This window comes from Watersipora subatra, chromosome 1 (genome assembly GCF_963576615.1).
Source record: "Watersipora subatra chromosome 1, tzWatSuba1.1, whole genome shotgun sequence".
Taxonomy (NCBI): Eukaryota; Metazoa; Bryozoa; class Gymnolaemata; order Cheilostomatida; family Watersiporidae; genus Watersipora; species Watersipora subatra.
The window spans coordinates 21,395,925-21,417,167 of record NC_088708.1 but is presented as its reverse complement, the minus strand read 5'-3'; positions in this window follow the sequence as shown (position 1 = coordinate 21,417,167).

The window sequence follows — 21,243 nt, the reverse complement described above, 5'->3', positions numbered from 1 at the left end:
GCCTATAATATGATCTGCCAGAATAAGATATATTTGTAGATTCTACGCTCCAGCAATGTTAACTCTAAATGTGCCTTATGCTGCATGAGCATATATATTAGCTCGGATACTGCTATTTCAATTTGAAGCCCGTATCACTAATATCTGCATGAATCGGAATTGCTTATCTTTGCTTAGGTTGACTTGCAACAAAATTCACATTACAGTTATTTGGTATCAAAAAATTCGCCATGTCTTACTCTGTTGTGTGGTAGATGCCAAATATGTGGAAATGTGATTAAAAGCTCTTAAAAGCTCAAAAACAAAAAGCCGCCGTAGATTGGAATCTCTTGATTTCGATGACGTATCCGCGGATTTTGGTTATTGTCTTGTTACGTGATGTTCTCATGTGAATTGAAAGGCCAATAAAAAGCTCAATATCAAACTTATCGTAGCAATAGTTTATGACAAACACTGCGGGTTTTACCTAAGATCCCGTATCAAATATAGATGCTCGCTACTTTACAGTTTCAGCTTGGCCATTTCGTCCGACTATTCAACATACGTGTACATGTCCGAGTTGCGATCATAAAAAATGTCAAATTCTGAAGAGTTAAGACTGGCGTTTTGAGCCTGACGCTCTATCTGAAGAAGATCCTCAACAGAATCAAACCTCCCAGCAAGTAAGCACCGCCACTAGCCAGCTCTTATGTGCTAAGCTAGCTAGTAGTAATAGTTTTAGCTTGAGAGTGATAGAACGAATATTATTATTATATACATGTATATGATTTTAATGATGATAATTATCGCTTCATATTGCAAAAAATAATTACAGATTTTTCTCGAATGACAACATTAACAATTTTAATATTTAAATTTAGTGCTGCACTGATATACTGTTGGATAGCATCGACTTGATGTATTAGCTATGGTTGCATAGACATATCTGTGCATTTTTTTAAGAGCTAATACCACCGGCTACAGAGTGGTGTGTCTGCAAGCGCTGTCAAGACATGCCATCTCTTCCTGAATGTTTGTGCTGCCATGATGCTGAGTTTGCGCATCGTCTCCATGACCGCGGGGAGCATGAATGCCTGTGTATGCATCCTGGTGTGGACGAACTTGTGGCGCCTGCACCCCTTGAGTTGGGGTGGAATAGTTATCTGCGATATCATAGTGAGTTGGATTTTCATTTAATGCCAATAACACCAAAGCTATGCTAATGTGTCATGCATTATCTACAATTCTTGTGTTACACATTTAATGCATCGGTTGAACACACATATTCTGAACTCATGGAACACAAGGAGAATTGTTATATTTGGCTTGTACACTTACTACAGTAGAGAGTGTATTAGTTTTATGATTTTATTATATAAAGATCGAGATTATTTTGATGATCAGCAATTATTGTTTTTCAATAATTGTTTTGGTAGATAATCTATTCCCATTTGGAGAGCCATCTCCAAATGCTCGGAAAAGGTTGTGTGCATACCGCAATCTTGTGTTTTGGTTTATGCCGCAAATCTTGTTTGCAGGTCTGCAAACTCTTCTTCATCATCCGTTGGTGGGAAAAAAGCCCGAATCTTAGACACCAGGCAGGTAAAGGTCGTCGCTCACCGCGACGAATTTGCGGTATAAGCCAAAACACAAGCTTGCAGTATGCACACAACCTTTGTAACAACATCCGTTGTAATGGACCTCACTCTCAGGCCGTGGGAAATTAGATCGGACTGGCATCGCTTGAAGCCTTCCAGCTCCATGGCGTTAGAGCTGGTGGTCTCCGTTGACTGCAAAGTAAAAAGTTACGACCAACAATCACTTTCACATTATTTGAATGAATTATTTAGCTAAATCAGCAACTTCATGTTTATGTATTAATAACTACTAAAAAATTTCGGTTTTTGTCAGGCTGTGAAGTAAAAACTGTCAAAGTTTTACCTTGATAAGATGGCTGCTGACTATTAAACCGCAGCTCTGATCCATCATAGTGTAGGCCCTGTATAGTGCGCAATGCCCCGGACTATCCCATCGACTGTCACCTGCCAAATCAAGCTCCCAATCAATTGCTGCCATCCGTCCCTCGTTATGCAGGGTGTACTGCTCAGCAATACACTGTAAAATATTGTAAAACTTCATTATACAAGATTAATTTGTATCATTATCATTAGTCTAAGAATGTAGAATCCTCTTCCCTCTTTTTGTGTTATATTATGATGAAGAATCAGAATTTCAAATTATAATGTATTTCGCTTGAAGGATGACATATTTTCATTTCAAGAAAAAATTGTTTTTAAATGTCGTTATTCAATTAGTGTGCCTAGCTTTTACTCACATTTTCCAAGTTTATGGGTAAATATTAACACTTACACCATGTAAGTATTCTCTTTGTTGGTAGAGGCAAACGCTGTGGCTTGGTATCGCGATGTTCAGGAGCGACAGAAAACGGAGGTTCTGCGTAAGGCATCCGCCAGAAAAGAGTGATGCAGCTTCCAGCAGGGGGTTGATGACGTGAGCTCTGTTCATCCTGGCAGTTGTTTCCCAAGTGTACGATTGGTGACAGGAGGCACATGTAACCTTGAACTCTACCCATCTGCCTTCTTGCACCATCGTGAATGAGCAGGGGAGGGCGCAGGCGTGACAGTGAAATAGTCGCTGGAGTGCTGTCACACTTACTATTATTTTCCCCTCTTTGAAGGAGGATTTGGGTCTGAAATCACAACACAATAGTTGACTTGCAATGAGATTTGTACAACATCATTTCCTGTTATCATATCATATTAGCTTGATCAGAAAAAGAATAAATATATAGCCATGCAATCATGACACAGATTTTACAAAACCTTATCAGAATCCATGATATTGTAAACATAAAAATGTGAGTAATAACTCTATGGATATTCTTTATATTTTGTCAAGTTTGGTTAAGTTCAGCTCTATCTTACATGTAATTGGAGAGTGTTTGACGCTGGCCAACATAGCGCTCAAACTCTTCCCAGTCTTCAGTGGTTGGCACAAACTCTTCATCATCTAATACTAATAATAATCATCTAATAATACTAATATGCTATTAACGATGATACCAGAAAATGACAACTATTTTATATAACATATCTATAAGTGAGTAGGGTTAAAAAATTTGGCGAAATTAATCGTGAAACTTTTAACATTATTTTATCAATTATAGATTAATATATTACGTTTTACAGATAGATATGCAGTATGAATTAGTTTTGTTATTTTAATAAAAATAATACACATAATTAAAAAGATAAAATACTAATAATATCATATTACAATTAAATGACATTAATATTATAATATTAAATATAGATTAATACAGTAGTATTAGGAGAATACATGTACTAGAAAATAACCCGAGTTACTACTAATACAAGTGGTTCATAAAATAAATTACTCACGTGCTTTGGTGGCATGTGGAGTATGCAAACAGGTTAGAAAACATGTCGTCTTTGAAATGGCAAAAACAAAGGTAAGAGTAAGCAGGCGAATAAATAAAGATTGTCACATCCAGCTTCACCCAGTTGCTCCACGCCCGGTGAAGGGCTGGTCTTTTCTCTGCTCTTGGCTAAGAAAAAAGGTGCTTCTCAGCTTGCCAGCTGCACAAACACGATGTGGCGCGTTAGAGATTATGACGAATTGAAATTAACAAGTTCAATACGAGAAAGCGTATCTGTTATTTGCGATAGATCAAACTTGAACTGAAACTAACATTATCTGATCATGTGACTTACAATTCCCGCCATATGGCGCGAACAACTTCTACAGCATTTTTCGACCATCATAGCGGACCAAAAGGCTCATCATTTTTATCAGAGGATGATATGCAATCGTTCAAGCTAAGTTTAAAAAATTAAACATATTTTATGCTATGTTTTGAGATATCAGTGCTCAAAGTTGCAGCATTACGATGCCGATAAAATAAACGCGTATAACAATAGACATGGTTTTTATCGCAAGCGTGAAGTATATTTGGGAAAATATTTCGACGAATAAGAATGCATGAAAGTGTAAACAAACTATCTCGCACACATTTTAGCCGTTTTAGCACACATACGTCACATTTTAGCCGTTATGGAAAACGAATCCAAACTAGGGCGGTCTCGTGTGGCTGCGATTTTCTGTTCATTTTTGAGCTTTTAAGAGCTTTTAATGACATTCCCACATATTTGGCACCTACAACACAGCAGAGTAAGACATGGCGAATCTTTTGATACCAAATAACTGTAATGTGAATTTTATTGCAAGTCAACCTTTAAATATCTTTCATTATGTACATCTATTTTTGCTGCTTGTATTGATGCTAGGTCGACAGCTATTATTTGGTTACTAACTAGTAGATGACCTTCACTAAATATTTTTCTAGGCTAGTGCAAGACACATAAATATCGTTTGCACTGCATATTACTCACAGTTTTGAAGTTGATTGTACATACCACAAGACCTCTATTTGAACGCCATCTTTGTTTGAATGCTACCTCTATTAGAACGTCGCTATAGGCGAAGGGTTGCAAAACAGCTTGCCACTCTTTAGTTGAACGTCACCTCTATTTTACCACCACTTTGACATTGATTGATCTTGACAAGCTCCTGATAGAAAGTGATCAGTAGAAAAGTGTCGAGAAATGATAGTAATAATTTTATAATAGTTATAACACTAATATTGTTACATCAATAGCAATTAATTGTTTCATTGTTGTTCCATGGTTTTCGTTACAGTGTACCTGAGAAGATTGATCATTACAATCATCAGAACTACACTCTGATTCAAAGTCACTAAGGTCTTAATCGGATCAATTGTCATCAGATTTCTCCATAATGTGGTTCACAATCTGCCCCGAAGGCTAAGTGTTTTGATGAACAATGAGAATACTTTTCAAGACACTGTATGACATAATACAGTCTCTTGATGTATAACGTATAATGATGGCTGTATTATACTAGGTATAATACAGCCATCGTTGATATGTCTGTATTATACCGAGTAGCAACGATCAAATGTAGAAATCTAAGAGCATATTTTTATTTTATAACTATATTTAACCTTTTTGCTACCGAGCGCATGCGGCTGGGAAATCTCCAATGTACCAAGCCAATTACTTGCGCAATATTTATGCTTTTGAAATGATTGCATGAAAACTGCAGTAACTTACATCAAAATAATGATGTATACATAAATTAATACGCATAGGAAAGCTGAGAAGTTTCTCTACTTGCCGATATTTTCTTTCTGTAGATAGGTTGCAAAGATTTTATAACCCAAGTCCCAATGTGTTGAAGGTATGAATTTTTTACTTTAATTTGGCAAATTCCAACACATTTTTTAATCATTAAATTTATGTGACAATGTTGTACGAAAAGTAATTGCATGGATTCATATGTTTGCAACAACAGTCTGCAAAAATTCTGTCATATAAGTGCATTGAATGTCGACTTAAGAGCTCTCGTGCATTGCTGGTGGCCTCTCCGAAAGGCTCATAATGCCAAGCCAATGAGCAGTCCAGGATGGATGCTTAATTCTGAAATAACTTACATGCAAATTACTATAGAGCTATAAATGGATATGCATTGGAAAGCTGAGAAATTTCTCTACAGGCTGCCATTCTTTCTTTGCAGATACAGGGCACATGCAGAATACAAGTTTAATCCACTCCAAAGTTGGCATCAAATAGTAAAAATTTCGGATGGAGGGGTATAGAAACCATAGTAATATAATGCAAACATTTCCTGGTAAACATTATCAAAATTTTATACAAGGTACTGTACAAATTAAAAATTAGTAAAAAAGTAGTATTTTAACCTTAGGAACTATAGTTACCGACAGTAACTTTAGTGTATTTATTGGTTATGCTCTGAATAAAAATGCAACGTTGCAATGTGCTACCTGTAGTACGCAGGGCAGTATCCATCTGTTTGAAAATGGTACTGCGGGGAGATTCTAAGAGGGGTATCGAGCGCCCTCTCGGTGGAGGGGAGGGGGATCCGGGGGTCCTCTCCGGAAAATTTTTAGTATAACTAGTCAAAATGGTGCAAATCTAGCACACTTGGCTCCTGATGGGGCACATGTTCTAACAGCAAATTTGACACTATAATCCAGTTTTCTAAATATAAAACTGTTTATTGAGATTGTCTTTAACAACGCTTATTAAAAATATAATGTGAATGAGAGCTGCTAAAGCGGTTGGCCACAGCTAGCATGAGGTAGAATTATCACCTGGTACAATGCTGAATAGTGTAGGAGGCGAGTAGTCTTTTATGAAATAATTTAATTAAATAATATTGTAGAGCTAAAAAGTAAAATTAATAGAGCACCATGTTAAAAATAATGCACTTATACTATAGTCAATAATACTGAGCAAGTAGTAGTAGATTTAAGTTTGTGCTATGCATGTTACATGCATAGCTCAAACTTAAATTTATTTCTATGAACAAAATCTTTTGTGCCTAAGCATTCAGTTACATATCTACTACTACAAAAAATACAACCATGTACAATTGTCTCTGTATGAAATGCTTGGAAGCATTCCTTTCGGTTGAGTCCAACGCTATAACGTTGCTGTGCGAGCTACCATAACGATCGTTTTTCTCTGTATATTCCAAGTATAATAAAAGTCTAAAAAGTTTACATCATTTCTATCATCTGAATTATTGTTATTCTAATCACACCAAAAATCACATAACGATCGGAGGATCAAATAATATTTTATTTTACCGGTTTGAACGTCGAGCCGATGTTGACTGGTATTTCCAGCTTTTATTCTTTTCCAAGGAGGCGTGATTTCTTTAGCACAGAGCAACGCCTTTCGGATAATCGTTTCATATCTTAATTTATCGACGACTAATATCTTGTTGATGATATTTAAAACTTACTAGCATTCATATCCTTTGTTTAACGTCACAAGACGACAGCTTTATAAACATCTACCGAAAGCGACATAAATGCCGTTTATCCATGCAACCGATAAACGACATTTTGGTCATTTCCCTAACCAAAGTGTTAAAATCAAGCAAAAATGACGTGAATTCCGGGATTTTGAGCCTCAAAAAATGGTACTGCCATGGCAGTAGCTGCAGTATAGGAGGATACGGCCCTGGTAGTACGTAATGTAGAGAGTTCTTACCTTCAAGATAAACGTACTTGTAACATTAACATTGAATTAACTTTAAATAAGTTTAGCTTAGTAAACACACTTAAAGCTAAGTTTTAGTATGTATTTTGAGCTATTTTCCTGAATTTCAACTTTTTATAACTAAAATTTGATTACCTATTAGTTTCTGACTTCGTTTTCAATATAATGTTAGCTGATCTCATTAAAACATTTTTCACCCTAATTCGACAAGAAAGCCTGAATGATGCTGTTTTCGCAATGACGTGTATTTTTGTTAGCAGGTTAAAAGAAGTTGTCTGACCACTGACTTTCTGTTTGAAAGGCTCGCAACTCCGACTTTGTTTTAAAGGGAAAATATTACCGTTTTACGCACAAGAATTGCTGAACTAGGAGAAATCAGTCCTCATGTCTCTTTCAGGCGCTGTAACAATGTTTATGGCAAACAACATTTCGGCGTCTTTGTTATTTCGACAAACGAAATAGGCATACTGACTGCCAAATCTGAACTCGGGTGAAAACTTTGTTGAATTCGTATAGTGAAATAATATTCATATGGTGAGGTGAAAAAATTATCATGTTCCACTTCGTAAGGTGAACAAACCGTATATCAAAGTAATTGTGTCATGAGGGTGTGCTGTAGCTTGTAAATATTTCATAGTCCAAATTCTCATTTGTTGAAGTTATTCTTTTGTTCTAAAATGTTGAATGCAAATACAATTTATAAAGCAATAATTTTGAGAGGTATGAGAGGTAATTGCATAGATTCATATGTTTGCAACAGTTTACGACAATAAATTGGTTGTCTAAGTGTGTTGAAAGTTGAGTTTTGAGCTCCCATGCATTGCTGGCACGCATCTTCGAAATGCTCATAGTGCCAAGCCAATAAGCAATGCAAGATGGATGCAGGATATGGCCGCTGAAACTCTGCGGTAACTTACATGCAAAATGCCATAAAGCCATAAATGAATATGCTTTGGAAAGTTGAGAAATTTCTCTACAGTCTCTTTTCCTCTAGCCAACTTGGGAGAACTTTAAAGCCGGAGTTGTAAATATTTGAAGTTACGACTTTTTGCTATGTTAACCCTTTGGCTGGGTAAACGCCCCGCAAAAACAACCGAAAATCGTGTAATTTATTTTTGAAAATTCTATAAGATCGATATTCTATGAACATACATAGCTCAAACTGAAATTTATTTCTATTAGCAACATATTTTGTACATAAACATTCATTTACCTGTGTACTACTACGAAAAAGCTATGACTATGTACAATTGTCTATGTATGAAATGCTTGGAAGTATTCCATTCGGCTGAGTCCAATGCCACAGCGTAGCCAACGCCAGTAGCATCGTCATCGGCCGAGCTACCATAACGATCACTTTTCTCTGTATATTCCAAATCTTCAGAGTTTACATCACTACTACTCTAGGACACTTATATTTCGCTAGTATTTAGTTTCGTGAGTAGCATATGGAGTAAAATTTCACTGCAACCTAATTTCGCAGCTCTGATGAGTGCGAAAATATAGTGATGTGAAAATAAATACAGTGGAACAAACATAATTAGATTCCTCAGGTTCAGTTCACCGCAGGCCTGTATTCACTGGTTGCAAGTTGGAGTGACTAATGTTAGGCGACTAGTTATGAACACCTGGGGGTGCGGAGGGGGGCAGTGTAAGCCCCCAACAGGTTTTTCTTATGTAGGGCCTCAGCCGGGCCTCTCGTGTGAAGTTTTAAAAAATTTGATCAGAAAGTATCAACATTTTTCTATTTTTTGAGGTTGTTTTTGTTTTAGGTGACGTGGCTGACGAGACGTTTTTAAATTAAAATAGGCAAAACTTGACCGTAGTTAAAATGCTCAGAAAAAAGACATCTTTTTCTTTTGAGTGTTTTAACAAAGATCAATTTTGCCGATTTTTAAGTTCATACGAAGGTTTCCATGCTTTCGATGGGACATGGCCAAGTGGATGTTTGAAAAAAACTTGATATTTTGCAAACCTTTATAAAGATCGTAAACAAGAACATTTTGTCACTGATGATGATAATAATGACGCCTAAGAACTACTAAAAGTTGATGTTTGTCTCTATGGCTTCGAATAAAGTGATATTCTACAGCGATAAAAACCGTCTCCATAGCCGGTGGGCAAATAACTTTTCGAATAAATGATGTTGAGGTCGAGTTATCTGAAGCAATTTATCATTGCGTGGGAACGGACCAAACAAATCCGTTCGAGTTAACCTTGTTTTTGAGATGAAATGTTACATTTTATCCGAGGGCGAGTTATCTGAGTTTGACTGTACTTAGCCGCTGAAAGTTCCTAAAAAGTTGGGACGGCTCAGCCGGCCAGCCGACCCAGGGAATACTGGCCTGGACTTCACCGATAAGAAAAAAATTTCAATTTGGGACTAGTTTGTTATTGTGAACCGCAGGTAGAATGGTGTGGGCGAGGTTGATAATGCAATTTGATCGCTTGCTGCCATTTGTTTCTTGCACTATCAATGAACAAAGCTATTTCATTTCGCGTTTTCGCTCGTTCGTTATGATAGTTTAGTTTCGCACATGAAATTTTCGCGAAAGGATGACTCCGGGAAAACGCGAAAGTTAGATGAGGCAAATACATAAGTGTCCTAGGGTATCATCTGAATTATTATCATACTGATCAGACAAAAGATCACTAACAATCGCGGGGATCAAATAAATTTTTATTTTTTTGTTATGAATGTCGAGCCGTCTGTTGGCTAGTTTTTCCAACTTCCATTTTACCAAAGGGGTCGCGATTTCTTTAGCTTTTAGCACAAAGCAGCGCCTCTCAGATGATCGTTACATATTGTAATTCATCGATTAACATCTTGTTGATAATATTTAAGATTTACTAGCATTTATATCCTTTGTTTATTGTTAGTAGGCAACAGCTTTATAAATGTTTACCGAAAGCTACAGAAAATTCGTTTCCCCACGGAACCGATAAACGATATTTTGGTCATGTCCCCAGCCAAAGGGTTAGGTTTTCATGTATTTTTGGAAGTTACACATATATATATATATATACATATATATATATATATATATATATACAGTCAAACATGGATAACTCGAACTTCACGGGACCGAGCAAAAGTGTTCGAATTATCAGAGCGTTCAAGTTATCAGAGCACTGTCACAAATCCATGTATTTACTTATTTGTTAGTAGATACATGTACATATACAAACTATAATATAAATCAAAAGCACAAATGGCTTGTTTCGAATTAAATGCTTCTAATGTAAAGTTTAAAACGTTTTTATCAAAAAGTATAGAGATTTTTCTATAACTTGAGATTGGTTCATTGTTTGAGGTGATGTTATTGCCAGGACGTTTTTTAGATTGACAGTGGCAAAACTTGATCGTTGTTGAAATGCTCAAAAGAAAAGATATTTTTTTCTTTTGGGGGTTTACCCACGATCAATTTTGCCGTTTTTTCTTGAAGTTTATGCAAAGATTACCTCACTTTACCTGGGATTCGTTAAGAGCAACACTCCGAGGCAGTTCAATTAGAAGTTTTACGAGGTTTTACGTACATTCTATATCACTCACGCTTTTTTAATAGATACTTATTGAATGTACACACGTATTCTGTGTTTAGGTCAAACGATGAATAGTGTTTTATAGCTAAGACAACGTATACGTTTAATTACAACAATTTTTAAGACGTTTTAAACATTCAATATTCCAACGTTGATTCAACATGGAATCAACGTCGGAAAACTATTCATCACGGGCTAGCTGGGTTACGCCACGCACTCAAGGATTTTCGCCACGCACATACAAAACAAAAACAACATGCGATTTTTGTTTTGTATGTGCGTGGCGAAAATCCTTGCACGCGTGACCCGGCTAGCCCGTGCTATTCATCGTATTATAGCAGTATAAATCAAATTTCACCAAACCTTTAGAAAAGTCGTTGACAAAAATATTTTGCCGATGGTGGTAATAATGACGATTATGAATTACGAAAAGATGAGGTTTAGCTCTATGGCTTTGAATAAAGTGATTTTCTAAAGCGATAACAACCGTTTCGGTAGCCGTTGGGCAAAAAAACAGTTCGAATTAACAGTGTTGAGTTCGAGTTATATATAGCAATTTATCATTACGTGGGAACGGACCAAAGAAACCGTTCGAATTAACCATGTGTTCGAGCTATCCGTGGGCGAGTTATCCATGTTTGACTGTATATATATACATATATACATGTATATATAACAATGTTTAATGTGAGCTTATTGCGCAGATTCATGTTTGCTGTCATTTACAGCAAAAATTGGCTGGTTGTGTGCGATAGGATTTGAACTATGAGCTTGTATGCACGCATTTAGTGAAGCAGTAATAAACAAAGGGAAGCAATATTAATTTTATTATAAGCAGAAACAAGAATTCATGTACTGCTAGATCGCAGACAAATATGAGAACTGAACTCTTGATTAGATGGGTTCCCTAAAAAGGAAACTTGGGGATACCTTACAATGTGCTACAAGTCTGCAAATATAGTATATGTATTAGATAATAACTATTTAGCAAATGGATATGCAAAAGCAAGCGACACAAAACACAAACAATGAAGGAGTTGAAGAAACTAAAATACAAATGTGCAAATAAGTTTATTTATTATGTTATAACTCAAAACATTGCACACATAAAGAAACTCCACTTGCACTGCATTTATATTTACATTCAGTTCGCTTACTGGTTTTCTCAACAGCTTGCTTATGCAATGCACTTCAGCGGGGACAAGCTCTAAACTTAGCTGCACTACTTTTTCATGGACTATTTAGAACCAATTTATGAGTGGAAGAAATTGAAGCGCGATAAATTGTATTTTTGCGGCAACATACAATGTATTCAAATATTTGTTCAATTAATTTCTGGCGAAACTCTAGGTTGGGTATTTTACAGCCACTACGGATGCTATAAACTATGTCTGCATTTCATGCATAAATATATAATAAATGAAAAAATGTTTTTCGTATCATCTCATGGCTTTACAAGGAGCATTATAATAATGCAAATTTTGATCAGATTTGTGCACTCCACCCAAGTATTTATTATTATTCAAGACAGCAGCCAGTTTGCAAACCTTACCCCTTTATAATTTGCTTTGCCTGTATCTACGACTTACAAGTTGTTATGCATAGTTGAAGTTACAGAAATATATTTTTTATCTCTCCAACAACCTCCCATACTTTCGCCATTAAACAAGCTTGTTGTCTCACCCATGTTAATAGTTTTTCTATTACACAGTTTCAAATCTGTAGGGACACTTTTTCTGTTTGCATGCAGAGTTCTGCAAGCATGAGTATTATTTTTAGAAAGTCGGCTGTTAGCTTTGGTGAACTATAAAAATTATGCATAAATAATCAATGACCTAAATTTAGCAAACCATTCATTAGCTTCATGATTATGTTGTGGGTGATTCCTCTGCCAGTGCTTACAGCTTGTTCTCACTCATCACCGATGTAAACAGCCAACATATGCACATAGCCGGACACAGCATCACAGAGAGCGAATAACTTCATTCCAAATCTAGATGTTTTAAATGGAATATGCTGCCTACAGCTGAGCCGTTCTTTCCAACCTAGCAAGTTTCATCTATAGATATGAATTTACCTGACAGCAGAACAGAAGATAGCCGATCGCATATCATGGCAAATACATTTCGTAGCTTAAACAGTTTATTACCCGCAAGGTTTTGAGAATTATTTTCAAATTACAAACCCTGAAAAATGAAATGAAAAACCTGCTTTTTGAAATTGTTTCACCAAAAATTGGTGTAGATAGTAAAGGATTAGTGTACCAGTAAGAAAAGGGAGCAAGCTTTTTGACAATGCCAATGAGCAAAACTAAGCCAAAAACTGACCAAATATCATTATGATCAACAGGTTTCAAAGCATCGCCATGTTTTTGTTGGTATGGCGATGATTGACATTGCCATGCCATATCTATTTTTTGTTTACTATAACATTCATGATGGCTTATGTTATAAAAGGCTTTAAATAATCAAAATACTTATTTAGCCAGCAATTCGAACTTTTACTCCTGCCAAGCTTTCATCAAAATATAGTTCTTTCAGTTTTAAATCAGCTCCTTTTTGTTATTGGTCTTTTTTCCCCGTTTCAATGCTGGCGGTTTCACACACACTTTCGCAATCAGGTTTACTTTGTTGATCTTCTTTTTTACTTCCATCGTCTTTCCCACTTTCTTCTGTCCTGGAATATTCTTCTTCACTTTCAAACCACTCGATATTATCATCCAAACAAATCTTCTTTGCAGAGCTCGAATTATTGTGTGCGTTCATGTTGAATAGCTTTCCATTAAAAAAAGATAACATTTTTGCCACATGTACTTGCCGCACATACGTATTAGGCACAACTATTAGCCTCCAAATACATGTAGAATGACCGACTCTTTCATGATTGATCAAGTCAATAATTAAAAGTTATAATGCAGATTTCTAAATAAATGAAAATATTTAAAAAAAAAGGTCTATCAAAGACTGAACTCAAACGGGCCGAGACAAGATCCATACGCATGGACAAGTATCTTACTACCACATAATCGGTCTTGGTATGGAAAGTGTTAACAATACTGCATAAAAGCTCATTTCATTCATTGATATGTTTTCTACAGTTCTACAGATTTCTACAGCAACCAAAACTGACTTTTATGGGCAATAGAAGATGAGTTACGAGTGTCGAGGCATCGAAAGTTGATTTTAGATAATGACAATGACGCTATCAAATAATATGCTATAAATCTGCAAGTTTGTTCAAGTTTTATAATAGCAATCTATCACATACTACAACTTTATATTTGAAAACACGCAAAAATGAAAATTAACATTTTTGAAACAAAAATATTAGCATCGTTGGCATCTTAGCATCTGATTGTTGCTTTCGTTTGAACTCATTTTATTTTCTTCTGGTTGCATGTTTAATATCTACCACATTGTTTTCTGACCTCAAATCTTCTCTGCACTGCTGAACTAGTTGATGTTAGTGTCCAAACAATTTTTTAGGTGAGAAATTAAAGAATAAAACCAAATTTCGCATAAATAAAGAGAACGTTTAGCCGTTTGTACAGCTTGCAAATGCGTGCTAAGCACAAATTTTAGACCCCAAATAGTAAAGATTCCATCGTAATTACTCAAACCAATCATCGAAGTCCATTTTTTTATTCCAAAGTCTTACGGTTTTTCTTTAGAACTTTAAAAGCCAAGCCATCAAAATAATTAATAGCTATATCCGGCTATTATTTTGCATTTCTTCACCCATAACAGGGTTAAATTTATCTTCCCAAGATTTTGATGACCTATTCGACAAATCAAACACCACCCTTAATTTGAATGTCACGTCTAATAAAACGCCACTTTAGTGGAAGGGTTGAGAAATAGACCACCATGGCTTTCAAATACAGGTTTTATGGCAGCTGTCTCTCATTTGTATTTGTAGAAGGATTTTTTATTATTGCTTTGACCTGCATACCAATCAGTATTTTTTATTTTAGGCCAATGAGAAACCTTCACTGGCTATTTTTGAAAAGTTAATGTCATGGAGATGAAAGTTTAAAGCTTGATATACGGTCAACCCCTGACTTATGATCACTTAAACACTGTCTCTTTTTTCATGCAACACAAAATTTATCGAATGTTTTTTCCAAAATTTTATTAATTTACATTAAAATAATACTTTTCAGCATTTTAAGTTTTTTAAAACATAGCTGCTGTAAATCAGTACAAATGTATCTAGTTTCCTTTTCTATAGTTTGGTTATACAGTACATTAAGTATACAGTAGATGCTCCTACAACGTCAATAATCCATTCCGAAAAAGTTTACGTTCTAGGGATTCACGTTATACAAACAGTAAAATACATGTAAATCGCATATATAGAAAAAAATTGTATACATTGAAAATAAAGTAAAACAAAAATATTTCTTTACTATAATAAAAGAGGTGTCTGTCTGTCCATCCATCTGTCCAAAGCCAGGGGTGAAAGGTTATGATAAACCAACGCTTTTAATGACACTTGTCACATTCAGCTTGGTGGACCGATACTGTAACCCCTGCATCAATTGACTGCCTTTTTGTTTTTTAAATAATAAGTGTGCAACTGTTTATTATCTGTGTTTTATCGGCACACCCGACGGTTTTTCACAGCACACTAGACGACCAGGGTACTAGTATGAGTAACATAGATATTCCTCTACGTCATTTTTTCTCCCAAGTGTGGCAGGAGAGAAAACGACATTTTAAAGGCTAATTATGAGATTCCCGTTATTCCAATCAAATTTGAGAACTTGTATGTTATATGAAGCAAGAACTTTACATAAATTCTTTATGTTCAGTGGACTTTGTGTAGGAGGTTTACATTATAGGAGTTTCTTCTGAATTAAAGTAATGCTCTACAGATTTTCCTAACCTCCTGGATGGTGGATAGGTTTCTACGAATTGTTCGAGAAACTCCTACCTTTCACTTAAAGAGCCTCATTAAAGCTTTTGCTGATTCTCTTCCATGCTTGAGATTCGGTGCTTGGCATGCTTCAGATTACTCAATGAAAAATTTTTCATATATTCATGTATGTCTTGTTGCAGAATGCTTGGATTTCAGTCTTGACATAGTCAGACCACAAAACATATATATCTATACATAAGTTTTGCGGTCTTGTTATATATATACACATGTGTATATACATGTACATGTATATACCGTTAAACCTCTAATGGAACGCCATGGCGCTCTATTTTTCAACCCTTCCTCTATGGTGGTGGTCAGTTAGAGGCAACGTTCAAATAGAGGCTGGCAGTTTATTTTTCAACTAGCTCGTCAGAATTTTCGGAAGATAAATTTAGCCCTATAACGGGCGAAGATAATGTCGTCTATATTTTGCCCTCTTTTTCCGGTGGACCAATATTAAACATTTTGAATGCAATAAATATACTAACTTAGCTCTAACTTGTCAAAGTTTGTCAAAGATCTCTTAAAAAGTATGAACCAAGAAACTGAGAAATATCTCTACCAGTTAATACATGTATATATTGCTTGCAATTGACCTGCGATGATATTATAGCCTGTGTCCTTCTTTGCAATTTGTCGACATTCTCAATTTTTATTTCATTCTAAATTTGAAGACATTATTTTATTTTATATTTAACAATCTTGCATAAAAGCTGGTTGCACTCACTGATATGTTTGCTACAGTTTGTAACCACAACTAGCTTTTTGTGTGCAGTAGAAGAGGAGTTACGAGCGTCGATCAACTGTAAGATCAGATTACGCAATGCTGCTATCAAATAATATGCTACAAATCTGCTAACTTATAAGTTATATAATGATAATCTATCAGAGGCTACAAATATATATTCATGAACAAGTGACAAATGATTCATATTGTATCTATCACATGCAAAACAAAAATTAACGTTTTTAAAACAAAAATATTTGCATCATTTGCTCGGGTTGCTGCGATCTGATTGTTGCTTTCGATGGAACGAACATCTTCTAGTTGTCCAATACCTTTCACAATGTCTTCTGACCTCAACTCTTTTTCTGCACTACTGAACTAGTCGATGTTAGCATCCAAACAATTTTTTGGCAGAGCAAAACATACGCGTTGCATTTAGCACAAATGCAATGCCTAAAAGTTTTGCTAGCTAAACATTAGCCTAAAATTAGTCGTTCATCTACTGTCATAAATCTAAACCGTTTTTATATACATTTACTTCGAAGTATCAAGACTACTTTAAACAGCTACTATTAGCCTGAGACAGTTATTAATTATTTTTATGGGGATGCTTTCAAAGTTAATGAGAAAAAGCGAAAAACTATAGAGTTGGCCAACGAGAGAATTCATTTTTATTGATTTAAACAATTCATTATTAATACAATGTTGTGGACACTTTTACTGATCACTTGATATGTTGAGATCATAAAGATCAAAGATTGTAAAAGTGGTGGTCAAATGGAGGTGGTGTTCAAATAGAGGGCGACACTCTATTTCTCAACCTTTCTGTCATAGTTTCGGTCAAATAAAGGTGGCGTTCAAGTAGAGGTGGCGTTCAATTAGAGGTTTTACGATATATATATAATAGAAAAAAAATTAAGAAGAAAGTAAACTTTTAGTAATAGTCCTGCAAATTTGTTTCGTGCGATGCACTCCTCAGGCGCAATTGGACTAAAATCAAAAGCTGTACCAAAATGCTAGAAATGGGCTCGATGTTTAAATCATGTGATTTAGTACAAAGTGTAACCGAGAAGATAACTTTTAGCATGTCGGCAATTAGAAGACAACTCATTTCTTTTATTCTATGTGCTAAAGTGTGGTTTGCATATTATGAAGTATTTTTCTAGTAAACATAGTTTGCATCGTTTTGTTTGTATATGGTTGTGCTTGAGCTAATATTTTCCATATTATGTTGTATGCTGAGTTGCTGTCTTTCAACTTCCGCATGTGCTTGCTCAGTTCTGTGTGGTGCTGTTTGTTTTTGTGGTTAAACGAGGCTTTAGGATTGCTATATTTGGTTTTTAATTCTGTTGATACTGTTGATAGGTTGCTACGTGGTTGTCTGTATGGTTATTCACTGTTGCTTGGTATATCACATTCTTAGCTTGGCACTTTCCTTCCAAAGGGCAATTGTTCTTTTGTCTGCAGTTACAACTTTTTTTGTTGTCTTATAGTTGTCTAATAGTTTTAGTGAGTTTTTTGTTGCTCGCATCAATGATTGTTTTCATGTTTGGCATTACTGAGTAGCTCAGTTTTAAGGGTTGTCTGTTAAATATTGCTTGTGGTGGGTATTTTATTGTGAAGCACGTAACTATGTTGAAAAATTTTTGGCCGATGTTGGTTGCAACATTGGTTCTGAATGGGGGGTTGTGCCATGTGATTTTTCTTTGTCTGTCACGATTTTTGGATTTTTTCATGTTGGTTTTGAATTGTAGTTTGCTGTTTTATCCACCTTTGTAGAGTGCTTCTTGGTATGGTTGCACTGTGCTGTTAAATTGTTGTTCATTTGATGAGAGTGCGTTTAATAGGTTGTTGATTTTGTCTGGTAAACTTTTCAATACGGGTCATGTACTGAATTGGTTTAGAGAAATAAAGAAAAAACAACAGCAAGCATTTATTACTTTTGACGTTTGCACCTGATTCTAGTTACTATATATACAGTCAAACTTGGATAACTCAAACTTCACGGGACCGAGTGAAAGTGTTCAAATTATCAGAGCGTTCAAATTATTAGAGCACTGTCACAATTCCATGTATTTATTAGTAGACACATGTACATATACAAACTATAATATAAATCAAAAGCATAAATGGCTTGTTTCGAATTAAATGCTTCTAGTGTAAAGTTTAAAAATTTTTATCAGAAAGTATAGAGACTTTTCTATCAATTAAGATTTGTTTGTTGTTTTAGGTGATGTGACTGCCAGGACGTTTTTCAGATTAAAATTGGCAAAACTTGATCGCTGTTGAAATGCTCAGAAGAAAAGAGATCTTTTTCTTTTGAGCATTTTAACCAAGATCAATTTTGCCGATCTTTTTTGAAGTTTATGCCAAGGTTACCTCACTTTTCCTTGCTTTCGAAGGACTATCGCTAAGCGGATGTTTGGTAAAAATCAATTTTACCAAACCTTTTGAAAAGTCGTTGACAAAAATATTTTGCAGATGATGGTAATAACGACGCCTATGAACTACTAAAAGTTGAGGTTTATCTCTATGGCTTGGAATAAAGTGATATTCTAAAGCGATAACAACCGTCTCGGTAGCCGTTGGGCAAAAAACTGTTCGAGTTAACGAAGTTGAGGTCGAGTTATCTGAAGCAATTTATCATTGCGTGGGAATGGACCAAACAAAACCGTTCGAGTTAACCGTGTGTTCGAGCTATCCGAGGGCGAGTTATTCATGTTTGACTGTATATAAATACAGTCAAACATGGATAACTCGTCCACGGATAGCTCGAACACATGGTTAATTCGAACATTTCCTTTGGTCCGTTCCCACGCAATGATAAATTGCTATAGATAACTCGAACTCAACACTGTTAATTCGAACTGTTTTTTGCCCAACGGCTACCGAAACGGTTGTTATCGCTTTAAAAAATCACTTTATTCAAAGCCATATAGGTAAACTTCATCTTTTCGTAATTCATAAGCGTCGTTATTACCACCATCGGCAAAATATTTTTGTCAACGACTTTTCTAAAGGTTTGGTAAAATTTGATTTATATTGCTATACGATGAGTAGCACGGGCTAGCCGGGTCACGCGCGCAAGGATTTTCGCCACGCACATACAAAACAAAAATCGCATGTTGTTTTTGTTTTGTATGTGCGCGGCGAAAATCCTTGAGTGCGTGACCTGGCTAGCCCGTGATGAATAGTTTTCCGACGTTGATTCCGTGTTGAATCAACGTCGGAATGTTGAATGTTTAAAACGTCTTAAAAATTGTTGTAATTAAACTTTAACGTTGTCTGAGCTACAAAAAACTATTCATCGTTTGACCTAAACACAGAATATGTGTGTATATTCAATAAGTATCTATTAAAAAAGCGTGAGTGATATAGAATGTACGTAAAACCTCGTAAAACTTTTAATTGAACTGCCTCGGAGTGTTGCTCTTAACGAATCCCAGGTAAAGTAAGATAATCTTTGCATAAACTTCAAGAAAAAACGGCAAATTTGATCGTGGGTAAAACCCCGAAAGAAAAAAATGTCTTTTCTTTTGAGCATTTCAACAACGATCAAGTTTTGCCAATGTCAATCTGAAAAACGTCCTGGCAATAACATCACCTCAAACAACAAACCAATCTCAAGTGATAGAAAAATCTCTATACTTTTTCATAAAAACGTTTTAAACTTTACATTAGAAGCATTTAATTTGAAACAAGCCATTTGTGCTTTTGATTTATATTATAGTTTGTATATGTACATGTATCTACTAATAAATAAGTAAATATATGGACTTGTGACAGTGCTCTGATAACTTGAATGGTCTGATAATTCGAACACTTTTGCAAGTTTCTTGTAGTTCACTTGAAGTTCGAGTTATCCATGTTTGACTGTATATACATATAGAATATTGTATATACATATATATATATACATGTATATACACTATTCTATATATATATGTATAAATACATATTTAGTCAAACTCAGATAACTCGCCCTCGGATAGCTCAAACACATGGTTAACTCGAACAGATTTGTTTTTTCTGTTCCCACGCAATGATAAACTGCTTTAGATAACTCCACCTCAACATCATTAACTCAATTAGTTTTTTGCCCAGTGGCTATACCGAGTCGTTGTTATCACTTTAGAATATCACATTATTCCAAGCCATAGAAATAAACATAAGCTTTTAGTAGTTCTTAGGCGTCGTTATTAACATCATCGGCAAAATATTTTAGTTAACGAATTTTCTTAAGGTTTGCAAAAAATCAAATTTTACCAATCATCCGCTTTGTGATAGTCCTTCGAAAGCAAAGAAAAGCCAAGTAACCTTCGGATAATCTTAAAGGTTGACTTGCAACAAAATTCACATTACAGTTATTTGATATCAAAAGATTCACCATGTCTTACTTTGTTGTGGTGCAAAATATATGGGAATGTGATTAAAAGCTCTTAAAAGCTAAAAAACGAACAGTTAATCGCAGCCATACGAGACCGCCATAGTTTGGATTCTCTTTCCAAAACGGCTCAAACGGGACGTAGTTGTTACAGGATGGTTTCTGTTTACACTTTCATACAACCTCATTCGTCGAAATATTTTCACAAATATACTTCACGCATTCAATAAAACCAGGTGTATAATTGTTCTTACGCATCTGTTTTATCGTCATTGTAATGCTGTCACTTTTAGCACTGATATTTTATAACTTACCGTAAAAATTTGTTAAACTTTTTAACCTTAGCTCGAATGAGTACATATCATTGTCTGATAATCATAACAGGCCTGTTGGTCACCTGTGATAATCGAAAAATGCTGCAAAAATTATTTGCGAAGTATTGGGTCACATGATCAGATCACAACTTGACGATTAGTTCAAGCCGAAACAAAACTGTAAAGTAGCGAGCATCTATATTTGATACGGGGTCTTCGGTA